Source organism: Aquarana catesbeiana, linkage group LG09 (assembly GCF_042186555.1).
Source record: "Aquarana catesbeiana isolate 2022-GZ linkage group LG09, ASM4218655v1, whole genome shotgun sequence".
In the NCBI taxonomy this organism is placed as follows: Eukaryota; Metazoa; Chordata; class Amphibia; order Anura; family Ranidae; genus Aquarana; species Aquarana catesbeiana.
In genome coordinates this window covers 154503486-154522318 of record NC_133332.1, presented here as the reverse complement: position 1 = coordinate 154522318, position 18833 = coordinate 154503486, and positions in this window count along the sequence as shown.

Genomic DNA, 18833 nt, shown 5'->3' with positions numbered 1-18833 from the left:
ATTGAGAAGCGTGTCAGGGCAAGTTTGATCATTGAAGCAGGCTGAGTTCCCAGCATACCTAGAGAATTGACCACACTGTGCTCTCCTGCTTAGTGTGGTCAGTTTTTAATAGGAAAGTGGAGAGAGTGGCAAACACACCAGGGATTTCACACAAAGGAAGCAATGCAAAGAGAAATTGGCACTTTCTCATGCAAGTACACGGTACAGTAGGCACATATCAGTAATATGAAGTGTTGTGGTAACAAACGTTTTAAGTAAGACCTAAGAGAGTTACTGAGAACTTATAGTGAACATTGGCAATTATCAAATGTACTATCTTTGACTGTAATATACTGTATATTGATGACATTATGTTACTACATGAAAGGTGAGAATTTGCAATGGCTAATATCACTTAGTATTGGCATTTAGCAAATTCATTGTGCGTGATTATGATGAAATAATGATAAAGATTATGGTGCTGATAGATCGCCAGTTGCCATGTGCTGTGACCTTGGCTGTGAATATCTACTATGACATAAGATAGCACTGACCAGCACTTAAACCACTGAAAGGTACAAGCTTTAAAACATTTAGAAAATGGCATCCATTTTTGATGGCACCAGCAAAGGCTAGGCAGGCACTATTCAGGATGGGAGGTCATGCAAGGTCCACCATATGTAATCAGTCAGGAGGTGAAAATATCATGGGCGTTTTGCCTTTAAAACTCAACTCTAGCCCAAACCTTTGTTTTCTTCTGGTTTTGGATAGAGCAGGGAAAAATAAAACTTCTGTCAGGTTTTAAATGCTGGCTGCATCCCTGGGGAAATAAATGAACCAGGAGATTATCAACAAAAAACACAATCAGAAGGTAGAGCAAATGCTCTTACTCCCACCTGTTGAAGAGATCTCTTTTCACTTTCTGCTCTGTCTGACACCTATCACCTGAACAGGAAATGAAAAGAAATGTCCCCAATAGGGACACAAATAGAAAAAAACCTGATAGGTGCTCTTATGCCGCGTACACAAGATCAGAATTTCCGGCGGGAAATTTGAGCTTGTTGTCGGAAAGTCCGCACACGAATGTTTGAGAGCAGGTTCTCAAATTTTCTGACAACAAAAGAAAGTCTGATCGTGTGTACGGGGCATTATAGTTTCTACCACAAATTAGGTTTTAATGACTGATTATATTGCTATTTGGAAGACTTCCCCTTGCTTACTTTTTTCTCTAATAGCTTTTTCTACATATTTTTGGGAGTGGTGGAGCATCCTAAGCTTAATATATATGGTTATCCCTTTTCTTGCTACTTTTCGTCTTTTTTTCTCTTTCCTTCTCTATATTTTTTTTTTTTTTATTGGATGCATATCTTGTTTTTATATTGGTAATTTGGGACATTTGTATAAGCTGATTATGCAATTATTTACAGGATGAGTTATGTGTAATGCTATGTAGTATTGATATAGTAGATATGTATTTTTTATATTATACAGTATATGCACATTGCACAGTATTATTACTGATATGATTATAAAGTGTATGTATCATACCTTTCTATGGTTTATCATGTTTGTGTGTCATTCGTATGTTCAGTGGTGGCCGCCCCCATAATCTCCATGCACCCGGCCCCTAATCGCCATGCGGGGCGCCAGAAGCATGGATTTCTATGAGGTTTTTTTTTTTTTTAGAAGCACATGATTAGAATCTGAGACTCTAATTGGCTTCAAAAAAGTTTGGCTCGGGGCAGAGCACTGCGCCCTGAGCCCACCCACTTGTGTCACATTAGGGGATCAACATTCGCTATTGTCTTCCTGCTTCTCCTCCCCACCAATCAGGAAGCGGGTCTTAAGACCAGATTGGCCAGGAGGAGAAGCGACCGAAATTGGCCGGGAGGAGAAGCCGGGGTTGCAGCCGAAGCCACCTGCGAGCCACCTCGGAGACTGGTGTGGGAAGGGAAAAGAAAGCCCTAGAGCTAACCAGAAGGAGGAAGAACTCCTCTATGCAGGAAGAAGAGGGGTGATGGAGGAGTGCAGGCATGTAGGATATCCTCCTCTAGGCAGCTTGTGGATCTATTTCACATTCCTCAGGTGTGTTTGAAGTGCTAGTCGTTGGAAAGTTGTAAGGAACTTTTATATCAGCCCAATACAACTTTCTCTGGTGCGTACAAAATTGTGGCAGGCTGGCTGGCGGGGTGGGTGTGTGGGCATGCGAGCAAGGGGGGTTTGTTGGCCGCCCCCCCCAAAAAAAATGGAGCACTAGCCGCCAATGCATATGTTACGTGTATACATAAGAATAAAAATGGAATATATCCATAACATTTTTTTGGTTGGAACAGAGTTATAACTGCCAAAAGTTTGCAGATATCAACATCAACTGAAAAGGAAAAACTAGATTAAATCCTAGTTTGCATGTAATGGTTACCAAAATTGGCGTTTTGCCTAGTTCCTAAGCTTTGTCCCATAATGGTTATGATTATACAACAATTACTTTTCTTAAAAATACTTTTTTGAATAACTTGAGTGCAGTATGCTGACATGGTCTCATGTGAAATTAGGCAGCTGATCACTTAAAAATAAAATGAATGACTTGTCAAATGTTTTTTTCTTTCAAAATGCTGATCAGTTGGCCAAATGGTCACTTATTTTAGTATAAAGACAAAAAAAAAATACCACTAGAAATATCAATGGTGTCTGGCAGAGTGTCATTAAATAATTCATCTGAACACAGTAGCAGCGCTGTTCCACAGCGTGAGAAGAGAGAAGTGTGCGAGTCATGAGGATCTCATTAGATACTAACCCATGTTGTGTACCTCTCACAAGCACAGTGGCTCTTCCAAATCAAGGAGTAAAGCATTCATTTAAAACATGTTTTGAACTGATATTGATGATGTACTGTATATGAGTTGTACATTGCACAGTGGCACAGCATCATAATAACATGGTTTAAAAAAAACAAAAGACAAACAAATATATATATACAATATATATATATATATATATATATATATATATATATATATATATTACATATATCAGTATTTGTGCATCTTTTTTTTGATCTGAACGCTTAAGTTTATAAGTGTTAAAAAAGTTATTTTTTAGAATTCAATATAAGCTTACTGTCTGATGATCGTCACTTTCCACAACATCCTGGATTCCCTGCATTGTATGACTACATACCCCATGGTATCTTGCTGCCGGTGAGCAGGGATCTCTGTACTGCTTCCACCCCCTGAAACTCCTCCTCTCAGCCCCTCTGTAGTTCAGAAGGCAGGCTCTGTGAAATGTGTGATACAGAAGTGCTCAGTCATAAGGCATAGTGAATATGTGTCACAGAATTCAAGGAAGTAAATGTGTGAGGAGTCTGGGGACCTTCACAAAGTACGTTTATAAACATCAAGATGTTTCAGAATAATAGGGTAGGCTAGAAATAATTGAAATATAATGTGCAAATTAAAATTTGATTTTACATTTTGACTATACAGTAAATACACTTTAAGTATCTTTCATGATTTGAAATCTGCTGTTCATCTTCCTAATGCATTTATTTATGTTTTGTCTATAGTTGTATTGTTGTTAGAACTAATATACTTGTATTGCTATTAGAACAATATATCAAACTGTGCAGCATTAAAACAATATGCAGAGTTGTACCAAAAGCATTGTTCAAGTTTCTCTAAATCCTGTAAATCTCAGTGATAAAAGGAAGCAATTCTAGCATCTATTGCAGGATGCACATCATTTTATTTTCTCCAAAAAAGAAGTAAAGGTGTAGCTTAAAGATTTTATGTATTAGGGGTGTGCTAAGATTGACATTTCTTGTTGTCCATAGAATCCGGTCAGGTTTAAACTGTCAATTTTACTCTTCCAAGTGTGAAATAATTCAAAGAAGCTAGATGCTAATAACAAAGTATTTACCCTTAGCCCACCTTTCATACATCACACCCTAACTCTTCCATATCATGAGATTGATTGCATTGCTTACATTTATCAATATGAACTCACTCACTGCCATATTGCTTGTGTTGATTTTACAGTGCCTTATTCGGGAATGCAAATGAACTACCCACTGGCTCAGAGATTGCATGACATTAGCAATACGGCTGCAATGTCAGCTGTAGGTAGCGGTTTAAACCAATTTTCACATTTCAAGCGTTCACATAAGGCTGAGTTAATGATTTGAAATAAAAAAAAAAAATAGTCTTTTAAACAGGTCAGTTTTTGTTTTATTGTCAGCTGACGTAACCTGCATTTACAACACAGCAGTGCAAGTTATTAACGTGATTGTAAAGCTTTGATTTTTTTTTTTTATATGAAAGTAATAAACATGTCATACTTACCAGCCCCAATCCTTCTCTTCTTGGGTCCCACACCGGTGCTCCTGGCTCCTACTCCCTGCTGAGTGCCTCATAGGAAGCTGCTTCCTATAGGGCCACTCATGTGTGCTTGGTCCTGAGCTGAGCAATTTGCATCTATTTAGACACACAGCTTGGCTCGGCATTACCCTTTGCTCTCTGCTCACAGGTTTTGACTGACAGCAGTGGGAGCCAATGTCTCCCTCTGCCCTCAGTCAAGCCTTTGAGAGCGGGAGAGGAATGAAGAGCTGCTGCAGAGGTGCACTGGATAAAGATATAAAGATCAGGCTCAGATGAGCATTTGGGGGGGGGGGGGCTGCTATTAAAAGGAAAACAAAGGAAAAAAGCCTAAAAAAGAAAACTAGCCATCACGTCTAATGATTGGTGAGCTGCAATTTAGTACATTTTTGTTTTCGGGGTTAATACTGCTTTAAGCTAAAGGCGAAAGAACAGAGAAGTGGCGTCTTCATGTCTGTGTGACTGTTCAGAGTGAACCTATTCTATTTTAGTCCTGGGGGTTATAGTTCCACATTTAAATTGTACAAAAATATATAAAACACAAGTTTAAAAATGTATTAAAAGTGTAAAATGCAATATACCTAAAACCATTTACCCAAGCTTTATCAGAATGGATATAATTACAATAAATAACATGTAACACTTTAGAAAGCAATTTAGAAAGATTTAGGCTGGGTTCACATATGTGCGATTTGCATGACATGCGAGTGTGCCCGTCTCGCAATAGAGCCCATTCACGCATGTCTGGGGCGGTTACGGTCCGCATTCCAAAAGGGCCCTGTGTGTCTTTGGGTCTGGTTCAGGTGCAAATTCAGGCAAAAACTTAGACCTGATTCGCACCTGACCCCATGCTGGGAACTGTGGCCGCACATATGTGAACCTGGCCTAAAACTTTTTGTGGGGCAAATGTTGCAGTACATTTGTTCTCAGTGCTAGTAGTTCTTGAAGTAAGAAAAAATCTGCAGCTCCTCAAACAGTAATGGTTGAGGATCAATGCTGCCTCCCTTATTACAGCAGCATTGACAGCCTGTGAAGAGAGTAATGTTAGACTAGTGGAGTTAGATAGAAATTACATACTTGTTAACAAATGAAAGCCTAAATCCTTCTAAGGCCAGTTATACATGGATCAAATTTTCGATCGATTTATGGGCTGGCTAGTTGTACACAAGTTAACTACTTCATACAAACTCTGGAACCTTTTTTTAACTGTCTGTACTAAAGCTTACAATAAAATTTAATGGTTTCTGATAGATAAACACCATTCTTGGCTAGCAGGTTATGAACATTGGTTATGGATCTTATAATGACTTTCTTGTTTATTTCACTGTGCAAAGGGGAAAGCATGTTTATAAGTAATTTGTTTTCTAGAAAACAAATATTGTTAATTTATTGTTAACATTGTTTAAGAGAAAGACGTTTTCTTCATTCCCATAACAATCATTAGAGCTATAAACATGAAGACACCTGGGGAAACTTTAGTAGAAGACGGCAAAGATAAGGAAAGAACCTACCGAAGAATTTTTGTATGTACTGTATGTCTGCTGTTATCAGTTAAAAGGGTAGCTTAAGCTAGTTATAGGGATGTGCGTTACTCCCCCTGAGCTCACCTGAAGCATGGGGAGGTGTAACAAATTTAGTACTAGCTCATTACACTGCTCCGCTATTATAGCTTCAAATGGTTTAAAATAATATAATATGACTTAAGGGAGCTGAGCTTCTGTGTCAGTAAGCATAATTCACTCTGCTACCTTTTGATTACAATAGCAAACCGTCTTAATAAAATTGACAAATTGTATTTAAACATTTTTTCTTAAGCTGGCCATAGACGGTTCGGATCTTGTATGGGTAGGCTAAATGTACCCAAGTTAATTGACCGATCAACTTAGGTACAACCAGCCTGTCGTATTTTACATGTGATTATTACTAGCGGCTGTTATAGCCACTAACAATAATAACTGTGTTCTCCTGGAGGGGACGGCTACCCCCCACCCCCATCCTGCCAGGAGAACACAATGGCTCCACGTGAGGGATTCCCCCATCAACACTGACTGTGTTGATGGGGAAACCAATTACTTTTTCTGCAATCTGTGGTTACAGGAAAGGGAATTTCTCTGTCTATGACAGGCTTTAGGTATTAAGAACCTCTCAAGAAAGCATAAACTTGTCCCTCAGTGAATAGGGTTTAAATCAAGATATTTGCAATCATATTCCTAAAAAAAGTAAAAATTCTCCCTTGCAGTGGGGCTGCCCCTGTACTGCAAAGCTTAATTGCTCATTTACTTCTAGAGGATGGAAAAGCAATTATGCTTACCTGATCCTTTGCTGCTCTGGCAGATGGTGCTCCCCTATGCTCTGTCAGTGGACTCTGTCCTTACATCCATTGCAATGCCATGGGCCTTGGATTGGTCTTGATTACGTCAGAAGACACCCAGCCTCCGGACGGTAGGGGAGAAAAGGCCACAGAAACTGGTCTTGTAGCACAGAGGAGCCTGCACGATCAGAGGATCAAGTAAGTCAAGTAAAAGTGCTTGTCCGGGTCCTCTAGGTGTAAACAAGCAAAAAGAAAGTCCCGCTGCAAGGGAGAATTTTTAATTTCCCTGAAGTTCAGGTTTAACAAATTTAAATTGTGGTCAACAAGGGGGCAAATCTCACAATGTGACAAATAATTAAAATATAAAAATCTTACATCTCTCAGTTCAATAAACACCAAAGATGGGCAAAAAACTATGAGAAGTGTTAGGTGTTATCTGAGATCAGCTTAGCTGGGACACACTGGTTGCTAGAAGATGCAAAGGATCTAAAAAATATATTCACAGTATGCAAGAGCTATTTATAACAACATTAACAACCAGTCCATCTCAAGAATAAAAGTTGAGACTTCAAACCAAATTTAAACCAATGAGCTGAGGGCTGTAAATTACTGAACAGCCTCCCTTCCCATATAAAATGATATGGCTTGACTCTTCATATGATGCCCAAGTTAACATGATAATCAAATCAATACATACAGAAGCATAAGATATTTTGGAATCGATGCATATATTTGAATAACATTTTTCAGCACGTGATCATCAGGCATCAGGTTTTGTGTTATGAAGGTGAATTTACATTTTATAAACAGTTGTTTTAGATGTACAGAATACTGGACCGAAAATGTTTTCATATATAGTTCCCATATATTATTATGATTCTTTATGTACAGTGCCTTGAAAATGTTTTCATATACCTTGAAATTTTCCACATTTTGTCATGTTACAACCAAAAATGTAAATGTATATTATTAGTATTGTATGTGATAGACCAACACAAAGTGGCAAATAATTGTGAAGTGGAAGGAAAATTATAAGTGGTTTTCAAAATTTTTTACAAATAAATATCTGAAAAGTGTGGAGTGCACTTATATTCAGCCCTCCTGAGTCAATACTTCATAGAACCATCTTTTGCTGCAATTACAACTGCAAGTCTTTTTGGGGATGTCTCTACCAGCTTTGCACATCTAGAGAGCAGGGGCGGCCCGTCCATTAAGGGCGCACGGGGGCCGACTCCCTTTTCCATCGTCGCCGGCACCCCCTATTCATGCATCCAGCCCCTTTCAGGATGCCGAGCGCATGAATTACAGTGGCAGGGTTTTTTTGTCAAGCACCTGATTAGAGCCAGAGGCTCTAATAGGCTTCAAAATAGGGTGGGCTCCGGACACAGAGCATTGCGTTCGGAGCCCACCCAGGTGCGTTAGAATAGAGAATGAATAAACCCTCAGTAATAAACTGTACTCTTGTAATGTCTCAGTCAAATTCAGACATACGTTTGCCTACCCAATTTACTTGTAGTATTAGTAGTACTTGTAGTATTAGTAACAGAACAAATGTAAAAGAGCAATTACTGTTTTTGCCAAAAAATACTACCTTTAATAAAAATAATCCCAAGAAAGCTGGATATTTTCCACGAATAATAGGGCAGGAGAAAGGTGTATATAGGTCAGCAGTTGTTGAAGATTAAGCCACGTGTAGGCAGGTGGAGTTTTATGCTGCCAAAGTTGGGAAGGAATAGAAGTGAGAGCTAGAGTTAACAAAGGCAAACAAAGGAAGAAAGGTTACTGAGAGTCTAAGGTTGCTGCTGTTACTGCGACCGGACTCCGTCCTGTCAGCCTGCTGGATATGCCGAGACTGGAATGCCAACTCATGTACATCCATCCTCAGGGTCCTTCTACAGCCTTGGGAATTTCTGGGACCTGCATTCCACCCTGAAGATGCCAATCCTGAATACTGTAGTGCCATTATGGAGTCTCCTGTGCAGGTACTCTGGGCCAGCCACAAGCCTGAGTTAAAAAAAAAAAAAAGGTATACATTTTAACACGCTGTGTTGTCACTAAAGTACAATTCCCACCAAGCAATTTATTAAATGAAAAAGTAAAAGATGAGCGTGCCACTAGTCAAAAAAAATAAAAAATTGGGAAAATTTCAAGGGGTATGAATACTTTTTTCAAGGCGCTGTATAGCTTTCCTTTAATGTACAGTAACATGTCTGCATTCTAATTCAATGTATTGTCTTCTTTTTCTGATGTCTATAATGTCCTCATACCAGCCAGCATTCCATAGGAAAAAAATACACCTTGCCCAGTACAAACTCCCCCCTTCCCCCCATCCTTAGTCAAACTTCAGATTCACCCAAGTGTATTTAAGCTACATCTCATCTCAACTGAGAGAATAACAAATTATTTACACTTTTACGGCTTACATAGTAGATACTCCCAACTGCATTCTCATGTTTTGTTCCATGAAAAGCCGAATGGGACATTGGGGTTGATTTTCTAACGGTAAGTAGTCTGTTCACTTTGCAAGGGAATTTCACCAGAGTTTAAAAAATGTGGTGAAATTTCACTTTGCAAAGACTTACCCAATTAAAAAAAAAGCATTTTTGCTTGCACATGAGTGGATGGAAATCAGTAGCGCCACTAAGCTCTGAGGAAAATTCCAGTGCAAAATGCAAATTTCCTTGTAAGATCAACAGTCTAGTTGCCTTTAGTAAATCAAGTCCGTTGTTAAACCAATGCAATATGCCCCCATAATTTATTCAAATGGACCGTAACTTTGAGTTGAAGTCTGCTTTACCAAACAATGTGGTTTGCATTAGATATCTTATCAGTTTGGAGAAGCCTGCCATCCATAGCACTGCTGTGTTATATCTCTATGAGCATGGATGTTCCTGTTTCTTGGGAATCTGTTGTGACACTTGTTGGTTCTCTCACATCCAAAAACTAAATAGACAAATTACACTTACAGCATCTACCCGCTTAGAGACAGGTAAATGTAAGAGAAAATATGTCTGTGAGAATATGTTCTAAATACGAGCCCATTAAATGTGGGGTACAAGTTCCAGGTCTATTTAGGCAGTACATTTCTGGACTGTTGGGAGTAAGCAATGTAAACATGAATATAGCATAAAAACTTAACACAGATGGTGTCCCTGGTGGCATTTGGGCACAGGTCCTCAGTACTTCAATGCATTGGTTCATAACCCTGCTCTGCCCTGTTGCCCCATTAAGCGGGGAATGCATTTATATTCAGACCCTCTTTTTCTTCCTCACATTTGGAACAATGATTTTTTCATGTATCCCCATTTATTTACTTCAGTTTGATGATCCATATACGGTATAGGTATATTGTACTATGATAGTGAAATTAATGAAAACTCTGTCTGCCTTATATTATTATTTTATTATGATAGATAATAGCAGATGGAGGGGTGTAGAGTTCTAGGCAACCGGGAGCCTAAAGAGGAATTTTAATAAAGAGCAAGGTTAATGTTCAATACAATTTACAATTAAGTCTTCATGAACTTTTCAATGTGTTATAACAACGTACACTTTAACTGGAGTTGATATTTAATGCTGCTGTCTCACAGACAACTTTAATACAATACTTTCAAAAATGCCATAGTAGACTCTGATTCTAATTTTGTCTCAGCCTTAAGGTGTACAATACATGCATTACAAGACACTTCCTTGCAGAGAAAGAATGTCTGCTATATCATACTGCTCATTAAGCCCTACAGAATAGATACACATTCAGTGGGAGGATTCCAGAAGTTGACATCTGACATCCATATAATAAATTATTGTCATTTCTGTATCTCAGTGCCTGGTTATTATCTTCCAACCCCCACATCTGTGTAATAAAGGTGACATTGAAGTTACCTAACTGCCCCATAGATTACTTAGTAATTAATTTGTGTCAAGAGTCGCAGGGATTTACTTTAGCCACCAGAACATGGATATATCACATCACAGCCACGCAGACATTTATGTTTTATTTGTTATTACGCACATTTTAGGTTTACAAAGAAAGTGCTAAGATTATTAGATGAATGTGTTAAAATAAGAAAATGTTTTCTTTGGCTCCTAGCTTTCTTTAAAGATATTACAGCTGTGTTAAATAACCCTCTGTTGGTTCATTCACAAAATAATGATGTATTCTTCCATGAAAAAAACATTAATTCTTTTTTTTTTTTTTTAAACATTAATTGTTATTTTATTTTTAAAAGAGACCGTGTCTCATTTCCTAGGTTCTTCTTAAGATGAAGAATAACATTTAGGACGCTATACTGACCAGGTGTAAGATCTGCATGCTCTTTACTCCAGTTCATTTAAAAAAAAAAAACAGAATATATATATATATCTATATATATATATATATATATATATATATTCAGATATATATCTGAATATATATATATATATATATATATAGATATATATATATATATATATATATATACACAGTGGGGACGGAAAGTATTCAGACCCCCTTAAATTTTTCACTCTTTGTTATATTGCAGCCATTTGCTAAAATCATTTAAGTTCATTTTTTTCCTAATTAATGTACACACAGCACCCTATATTGACAGAAAAACAAAGAATTGTTGACATTTTTGCAGATTTATTAGAAAAGAAATGTCTGAGTTCCATACAAATGATTTAGCACCACAAAATGATACTTGGTTCTGTATTCTCTAAAAGGGGTCCTAACTATGGGAGAGAGGGTTTAGGGCCAGGACACCCTTAAGAAGTTGCAATGTCAATTAGCAGACTCCGAGACTGCTACAGGTAGACAGCCATGCAGGGAAAGGCATCCAGCAAGATACCAGATCTGCATGTGTAGGAACGCTGTCTCCTATGGCAACAGTCTTATAACAGATCCTAACACAAGTTATAATAATCTCATTTACTTTTATACAGTCACTTCTTGTAGATTCTCAGCCCGCTGATCTCTAAGTCTCTCTCACTAGACTTGCTGATTCACTGCCACTGAATCCTGTGAGCTCTTTTAATCTTCTTACTTTAGTATCTTCCTCAGGCGTCACCCCTGCTTCCCTGCTGGGTCTCTAGCTTGGCACTCCAGATACTCCCCAAGCGTCACCCCACTGGATGGGTCCCTGGCTTAGCACCTGCTGAAGTTTCCCGATTCTTCACTATCCCCGGTTGGTGAGAATACTGCTCGGATACTTGCTTCAGCTACTCACTGTGGACCCTGGCAACAAGGTGGTTTGTCCCTTAGTGGCAACAGCTTCCCCTCTACCTCCGACCACCACAGGTTCTCCGGCCATCAGAACTGTCACTTCTGGTTAGACTGCACGCCGCAATCCCAACCCTATGTTGCTCTCTTGCTTCAGGATTGTTGCTGATGGGGAATCTATTGTTGCTGGAAGGGATCTACTGTTGAGGGAGAGGTCTATTTTTACTGGCCGCTGGAGGATCTATTGAAGCTGGCTGCTGGGAGATCTGTTGTTGCTGCTGGGGGGGTTCTAATGTTGCTTGGGTGGATATTTTGTTGTGGGTGGTTTACTGTTGCTGCAGGGATTGGAATTGGAATCTATTGCTGCTAGACTGCCCTCAGACAGTCTAGCAGCTAGATGTGCCCAGGATAGGCCCAAACTCTGGCCTAGCAGCCCGGGCAGCAAAACACACGTCCACCCAGACAGCCGTCCAGGTGGCACAGAACCCTGATCACCTGACCTCACCCAAATAAAGTTCTACCAGAGGTATATCATTAACCAATTGTACAATTTCATTTTAAAATACTGAATGTGCAGATGTATTAAAATAAGGATGAAAAGAAAGCTAAGAACGCATTTTTTATTTGTAACAAATATTTAAGCATTCATTTAGCTAGTTAGCTGGCCATATATGACTCCAGCTGAATCAGCCAAAATGTGAGCTATGGGTGGCCCCCTCAGCACCATCCAGCTCAACAAACCAGGCTTCAAAATAAAAGGAACTAGCTGGAAAATTATCAGCCAAACAGTGACTGCATCCAATCAGATGTATCATCCGATCAGATGCAGTCACTGTATTCAGACAGCCACAGCTGCTGCTGCCTAAATACACTAGCCACCAGAGGAGATCCCCCCCACTCTTTATTTAATGTTGATAGGGGAGTTGGATGATTTCCCTCATTCAGGGCTGAAAAGGGGAAATTTTCATGTGTATGGCTAGCCTTATTCTGTACAATTTATTTAAAGTGCGGCAATCCAATAGTTCTTGCAAATAATACAGTAATAAACATTTATTGCACTGCAAACACATTTGACATAGAATATGCAGAAAACATCATTTGATACCGACTGTTCTGCTGAGTACTGTGACACTTCTAGCAATTGCTGATGAGTTAAGATTTTGTACATGGCAAAAATCATGGCTAATACAACTAGTTAGAAGGCATTGCACTGAGGAAATTCCGAATCATGTAGAGCAGGCGTGTCCAATCTTTTGACCTTCCTAGGCCATATTGGAAAAAAGAGGAATTGTCCTTGGCCACACATAAAATACACTAACAATAAGGTATAGCTGATGAGCAGAAAAGGTCAGGCAGATTACAAGTTAACGATCACTGATATAAATAATGTACCTACCTGAGTAATAAAACTTATTTTTTTGTAATTTTTTTTCTTCTATAACAGTAATAGAAGGCAACGCATGTTGGACACACTTTCAGACGACCACGAATACTCACGCTTACACAATTTACCCACATAAGGACAAATCTAATCTTACTAAAAATAGCAGCGCCTTACTGTCGACGGTGCCCATGCCCCAGTGTGAAAGGGGTCTTAATGACCAAATTATGGAGCAATCCAGAACCAACTTGGGTATCTAACCTAGGAAATGTTCTACAACGGAATATTACACATCCTGATACTTTGGGCCCAGACCCACTTTGTTACAGTTTATGTAGAAGTGGCGGAATTTCAATTGTAACTTTACCCTGTCGCTCTAAAAAAAAAAATGTTTCTTCTGTACAAATTATGTTCAAGCCTTCTGTATGTTATTCTTATGCATAAACAAATAAAAATCTTTAAAAAAACAAAACAAAAAGAAGGCAACATAAAACTAGTGCGATATTTACACTATTTTTGATAAACCATCAAACATCAATATCTGATTTGATGGATGTAGTAGCAATTCTCAATGAATTTGCAAGATGCTCATCAAATATTTCGGTTCTAATTTTCCCCTTTGTGTGCTTCATCCTTGAAAATAGTTGCTCACAAACATATGTGCTGCCAAAAACTGATGATATGAATAGGGCGTGATTGTGAAGAGTGGGATATTTTTCTTTGGGAAGATAAAACTTATAAAGGTCCAGTAAAGAGACACTGTCCAATTTTTCTTCGGTCACATGTGTTTACTAAGTGTAAATGCATTTTAAAAAAAATTACAAAAAAAATCAACACTTTTAAGTAAGTTTACAATTTTGTGTTGGGCCACATTCATAGCCGTCTGGGGCTGTATGCAGCCCATGAGCCACAGGTTGGGCAACCCTGATATAGAACAAAGCTGGAAATCCTTTGCGTGTATGTAGTAGAGGATTCGGCACTGATCACCAATATAATGGGGAATTAACACTGGCCGCCAATGTAAGGGGGGGGGGTTATACTCACCACCAATGTAAAGGGAACATTTACAGCGACCACCAATGTAAAGAGGGATTTGCACTAACCACAAATGTAAGGGAGAATTTACACTGACCACCAATGTAAGATGAGACCCTACACTGACCAGCACTGTAATAGGAAATGTACACTGACCACTTATGTAAGGGGGCCATAACTGACCAACAATGCAAGGGGGAATTTACACTGACCTCCAATGTAATGGGGGATCTCCACACTACCCACCAATGTATGGAGGAATTTACACGGACCACCAATGCAAGTCAGAATTTTAACACTGACACCAATGTACATTCACAGCCCAGAGCTCTGTGTTGATATTCAACACAGAGCTCTGTACACAGGAAATGATCTCTGTGTTTCTTATCCCTGCTTTTCAGGGATGATAAACTTAGCGATCAATTACTAAAAGCAGCATACTTTACACACATTACACACAGTTAGACACACTTTTAACCCCTTTATCATCCTAGATGTTAAACCCTCCCCAGCCAGTGTCATTAGTACAGTGACAGTGTAAAGTATTAACACTGATCACTGTATTATGTTTCGGGTGATTCAGTGTTAGTTAGTCAGTTCCACTCAGGGTCAGTTAGTGTCAGATTGTCTGCCGTAGTATCGCAGTCCTGTTATATGTCGCTGATCGCCACCACTACTAGTATTTTTTAAAATAATTCCAGTATATAAACATCATAGTTTGCAGGAGCTATAACTTTCATGCAAACCAATTGATAAACACGTATTGGGATTTCTTATCAACAACATGTAGCAAAATACATTTTGGCCAAAATTTATGAAGATTTTTTAATTTTTTTTTAATTGGATATGTTTTATGGCAGAAAGTAAAAAATATTGTTTTTCATTTATATCACAAAAGAAAAGAAAAAAACGGTGGTAATCAAATACCACCAAAAGAAAGCTCTATTTGTGTGAAAAAAATATATACATTTTGTTTGGGTACATCTTTGCATAACCGTGCAATTACTAGTTAAAGTAACACAACTTCAGGGACAACTTCTTCTATGTATAGTCTATATACACTTCTTCTCTTCCTCCAGCACTAACTTGCTTGCAGAACTTCAGCTGGCACACTGATGGTAATGGGACACGAAGAAGCACTCAGTCAGACATTTAGCAAGGCCCTTTACAGGCACGAACTCTTTTTTGTGTAGCCTTTTTATGTGTAGCAAAAATCCAGTGTCCAGCACAACACTGTGGCTACTGATCCCAGCATCACCTCTTCAGGCACTGCCAACTCACCTGGCTGCAGCCACCCCTTTTAATAGCCCTCCTGGCTAACTTTTCCACAGTCCTCTCCAGACTGAAACACTCACTAGCCCACTGACTCTCAGGAGATCTCATGGACAAGCTGATTCTCTCCTGCTGTCCTCTCCTTGCTCCCGTGCCTCCAGGAAAGAATTCCTGCGTGTGATTCCTCTAGCACCCAAGCCCCAGGCCTGAAGTCACTCCCCCCAGACTAGGGGCCACCCTCAAGGGCCAATGACAGCCTCCTCTGCACTCTATCTCCATCTTACATTCGACTGCCCCTGCTGGTATGAATCATGAGTATTTATGAGGTACTTGCTCCCTGCCAGCTCTTTTTGCTGGGGATTGGCTGTGGCACTCATACTCCAAGCAGATCCTCCTAAATGCCACCCTCTACTTTTGTTAGCTTCTCCAAGGTTGCATAGAGTAAGGGGAGTTACCACAGAGGTGCTGCTTGCTGAGTTATCCAGCCTCCCTGAGTCACTCAGCCCTGACCCAGATTTAACCCAGGCCTGACTCTCAGCCAGGCCAAATTTTCCTACACAAACTATGTACACTAGTACTTAGCTAGAGGGTGCTACATATATTTAACCTGATGTGGAAGCTCTCCCCTTGCATACATGATCATGTATAGCTACTTTAACAGGAGGGTGACATTTTTAGACAAAACCATAGTCCAGGTTCATTACATAAACCTTTTAATATGTACTTATGATATTAAATATATATATAAAGCTGTGAAATATTTGCCCTCCTTCCTGATTTTCTGGGTTTCTTTACATTGTTTCACATTGGATTCGTTCAGATTTTTTGTCAGTTCTGTTGACATATGAATTGAGCTTTAGGTACAGAAAATGACACCAGCATTGCTGCCATGTCATTTCACTGATGCAGAAGATAAGGAAACATGTTAAGAAGGGTAATACAAGTCATCTGTCTAAATACAATCAGGCCTATTTGGGTCATCCTTGTCCAATATATTTTTCAACTATTTATAAACTCACTAGCATAAAACGAGTTGGTAGATAGCATGCTGTACTCAAAGGACATTGTGTAAGAAAGTAATGAAAGCTATCCATTTAGACTGAGTTGTTCATATGTTTTTAAGGCTCTGAACCTGGATAAAACCATAGTCAAAGATATACCCATGGAATAGAAAGAGTTTAAAACTGTGGTTCCACTACCAACAACTCTGCAACGAAAGTATAGCATTGCTAACTGACTCACAGTGAAACAACACCAAGGAAACTGCAGTTATCTTCACATTCAGCACTAGCAAGTGTTCATGACTCAATAAATAAAAATAAAAAATTCTATAAAATAGGATGTATGAGAGAATGGCAAGGTAAAAATTGCTGCTTACTCACAGACTTCCAACATGTCTCTTAAGTCTTCTGGAAGAATATTCTGTGAAGTAATGAATTAAAAGACTTTTGGGAAAATTTTGCTTTTCACATTGGATGAAAAACACATGCAATATTTTACATCAAGAACTTTCATCCAGCAATCAAAAACATGGTGTCCATTGTACGGTCTGCAATGTTTTGCTGCCTCTAGGCCTGGCTACCTTGCCAATATTCCAGAAAGCACACATTATTCATCTTATCAGAAAATTCTAAAGAGTAGATGTCAGATTAGCCATGCAAACATTAAAGCCAGAGAACAGTGGTCTCAAACATGCGCATGACTTTTCAATAAAGTTGTTGAAAAACACACAACTGTAAAATACAATTGATGTCAGGGCCGAAACTAGGGGGGGGGGGGGGGGGGGGGCATGTGCCCCGAGCGCCAACTTCAGAGGAGTGCCACCCGCCCTGGGAGCCAAATCGAGAGATGACTGTCGGCACTTGGCAGCTGCCAGCCAGTTTGCACTAGCAGGGATATGACTGTAGCGGCCGTGGCAGGTTGTATTCGTCTGGAGTCTGACTGTCTGTCACAGTCAGACTCACTGACCGCAGAGCTGAGCCCTGCTGCCTGCAGGCTGAACCTGAAGAGAGCTGCCAAAGTGGGCGGGCGGCTGTTCGATGTGACAGAGGCGAGCCCCGGAGCACCGCACTTTTGCTGATTGCAGTTCAGGGGGAGCCGGGATCCGGACCTGCTGGCTGCTGGCCTGGGGAGCGAGCGAGATTCATGCCAGTACTGGTGAGTCTTTCAATGAAAACAGGTCTGCAGCACTATTTTCCAGCTCTCCTCCCTGCCAGCAACTCTAATCCTGACAAATGTTTGTGCTTCTCGCTTATGACATCTCTGGACACCCACAGTATCTCCCCCACTGGCTGCTGCCTGTCACCTCAATGTAACAGAGCCAGGGCAGCTTTCCCAAGGCTCCTCCTCAGGTCTGTTTTGTCTTATGACAGACCACTACATGGAGCTGTGCTGTGTCTGAGGTCTGTGATGGGAGGGAAACAGAAGGATCTATGTTTCCATTTGTTCAGGTAAGGGGATTGGGGGGGCTAGTAGGGGAAGAAGGTTTAAACTAAGAGGGGGGGGTGGGGGGGGCTTATAAAAGAGGGATGTCAAGATTTGGAGGTGACAAGCAATTTGGAAAGAGTAATATTTGGTTTAAAGTGGCCTGTGAGATATGCACTCCTGATAACTGCGCTCTGAACACCGCGCACTCCGGATAACTGTGCTCTGTACACCGTGCATTACTCACCAGCACACTCTGTACACTGTGCACTCCTGATCACCAAGATCTGTACACTGCGCAATCCTAATCACCACAGTCTGTACCCAACTCACTCCTGATAACCGCACCCTGTACACGATGCACTCCTGATCCCCGCACTGTGTACACCACGCACTCCTCATCACTGCACTCTGTACACCGCGCATTCCTTATCTCCACACTCTGTACACTGCGGATTCCTGATCTCTGTACACCATGCATTCCTGATCTCTGCACTCTGTACGCCACGCATTCCTGATCTATGTACACCACGCATTCCTGATCTCTGCACTCTGTATACCGCGCTTTACTTATTTCTGCACTCTATACACCGCACATTCCTGATCTCTGCACCCTATACACCGCGCATTCCTGATCTCTGCACACCGCACATTCCTGATCTCTGCACTCTGTACACCGCGCATTCCTTATTTCTGCACTCTGTACACTGCGCATTCCTGATCTCTGCACCCTGTACGCCATCCACTGCTGAGCCTTGCACCCTGTATATAGCACACTCCGCGTGTAAAGAGGTATTCCAATGTGAAAGGAGGGCTCCTGATATAAGGGGGGACTCCAGATGTAAAGGGGGACTCTGATGG